Source organism: Malania oleifera, chromosome 1 (genome assembly GCF_029873635.1).
Source record: "Malania oleifera isolate guangnan ecotype guangnan chromosome 1, ASM2987363v1, whole genome shotgun sequence".
In the NCBI taxonomy this organism is placed as follows: Eukaryota; Viridiplantae; Streptophyta; class Magnoliopsida; order Santalales; family Ximeniaceae; genus Malania; species Malania oleifera.
In genome coordinates this window covers 23,049,747-23,052,421 of record NC_080417.1, presented here as the reverse complement: position 1 = coordinate 23,052,421, position 2,675 = coordinate 23,049,747, and the positions used below count along the sequence as shown (strand labels likewise).

Genomic DNA, 2,675 nt, shown 5'->3' with positions numbered 1-2,675 from the left:
ATAAAAATAAAAATTTATTTTGTACAACCAAACACTCTTTATTTCTTCCTTTTTATATTAATATTGGAAATCAAAGAATAAACTTAAATTTTTAAATATAAAAATAAAAAATAAAAAATATTTTACACAGTTAAACAAACCCTTCTGAATGAAATGTTTTTGTTCTTAAAACATTTGGGACAAATTTTTTTCGTCCCAAACAATTATGCAAACAAAATAATTATATTACTAAACAATTCATGAGCATTTCTTTACATTCATAAAAGCTTTTGCCTACATTCTTTTTTTTTCCTAATATTTAAAGGATGATTGTCCTATCTTTAGTGATGAAAGTCCCCAAGTCTCTAACATTGTAAAGAGTAATTTCCTCTTAAAATTTTTAAATAAAAATTTAAATTTATTTAAAATGCATAATTTTTAACTATTTCCTTTATATTTTTTTGAATATTTTAAAAAATAGAAAATTATGAAACACGCACACAGTGTAGCCCACAATTAGTACTTTTGACGATTTTTCAACGAGAAAGTAGGAAAAACTAATTTGCCCTTAAAAACAAGAGTGATGAAAATTTCTATACATAAATTTATATCATAAAAAATATAAGATATTTACGTCTATATTTTATATTTCAAACAAAATAAAAATTTGTACAAATAATTTTGAATATTTTTATTTTAACTTATAAACTTAATTATGACAATATATTGTTAAATTTTCTTTTAAAAGCTTAAATTTATTTATTAAGACTATACAAATATATCATCCAAAATTATATATTCACCACAAACACATATAATGTAACATATCTACATAACATATTTAAATACCCATGTACACATAGCTTTACCACTAAGCAAAGACATATATATGGAAGTGTTTTAATTATTTTATGAAAGCAAGATGATTCATGATGGCATAGTATGTGTAGAGTAGTGGTGTTGGAGATCATCACATAAAGTACTGAACATTATGAAAGCATGCATGCATCTGCCCAATGCTAATGAATTCTACAGTCCATGTCCAGACAACCTTGGGCATTAAATTATTTGCGAATGCTAATGAATTCTACTCAAGGCATTAATACCTAAGTTCCTCATCATACTATTGATGCGTCATAGTCCACTTCTTTGTTCTCTACAAGGGATAACAAAATTTTAAAATTATTTTTTTTTGTTAATGTGCAAATGGCGTTGGATTTGAGCGATGCTAGATTTGAAGTGAGCAGCTCGTAAGCTGATTAATTACACTCAACTCTACATATGTGTTACCTAATTCGATTCAATTTTATTTGAGTTTAAGTCAAATGAATTTGAATTTCAGTCATAGTTATATTCGTGGGTCTAATCAAGTTTAATTGAGTTTTTATTGTTGAACAATCTAGTTAAAAGCACTAGCTACTCACGCACGTTTTGACTAGAAATCAAACTATGTTATATTATGCTTTGAATCAAATTAAAGGGGTTGACCTCTTATGTTGTGCAATGTTGGGGTGGATCTAAAAGTAACAATCACACAAGGACAAAAATAAATAATAAAAATAGAACATTAGATTTACGTGGTTCGGCCAAATCAACCTGCGTTCACGAAGCACACACCAATTCACTATAACCGAGAGATTTACAAGGAGGAGAAGGAGACTACTACCCTCAACTCAACTCTCTCTCTCTCTCTCTCTCACACACACACACACACAACACTCTCTGCTCTGCATGCACACACAACTCTATACCACACTGCAACTCACTTTGCACATACATATATACATAGATGGGGAGTAAAATTCAAAGGAGGTGGCTGCAATTTCAGCATGGTCAGCAGAGGTTGGTGGCCGCCGGTCTCCAACGTCAACGAAAGCAACTGGGTTGGTGTGGTTGCCGACAACTCCACACCTATAATCTCAACATGCAAGAGATCATAAATGCTATGTGTAGTTAATATTATATGGATGTTATGCATAAATTAAACGTAGAATTTATCGACTTACAACAAAATTGAGCTTAACAAATTTATTTCAATAATTTATGTATTTGAAATCAAGTTGGACTTCAAAAGTTATGGAATCAATTAAGTTTGAATCAAAATTTTAAATTAGTGGGGATAAATTTGAGTTTGCCCTGAATTAACTCAACTTAAAATCAAACAAAATTTATCCATAGATTGAATTTGATAATGAAGCATGCATTGTTTTGCTTTGGATTTGAAAAGAATAATAATAATAAATAAATAAATATTTTGGGGGAGCTGTAAGTTTGTATACACATGGATAATTCACATATGGGTAGGAGACAGAACAGTTTTTGACTTGCTAACTAGGACTTCATAAATGAAGGTTGGTGGAGAAGACAATGGGAGCAAATTCTATAGGTGGTCTTTAAACCAAAACTACATCACATCTGTCATGTGGATCCGTGGCGCAATGGTAGCGCGTCTGACTCCAGATCAGAAGGTTGCGTGTTCGATTCACGTCGGGTTCAGGTTTCCATCCTTTTCTCCCACCTGCAACAGGCGCTTTCCAGCGTCAACCGAACACTTTCTTTCTAAATATATATTGAAACTTTAGGTTAATTAAAGTTCTGATTTGGATGAAAATTTTCATATATTATTTTTATTTAGATGATAAAAAAATTATGTGGTTTTTGATTTTCTGCGAGGTCGGCAGGTCAGCAAGATTTTT

At 30.7% G+C, this 2,675-nt stretch overlaps 1 non-coding gene across 1 annotated transcript; it reads left to right on the top strand.

Annotated features, from left to right (window-relative positions):
- The first annotated feature begins 2,403 nt into the window (after window positions 1–2,403).
- TRNAW-CCA (transfer RNA tryptophan (anticodon CCA)) lies at window positions 2,404–2,475 on the top strand. Its single transcript has one exon. It is a non-coding gene; the product is annotated as a tRNA-Trp (tRNA).
- Window positions 2,476–2,675: the final 200 nt, after the last annotated feature.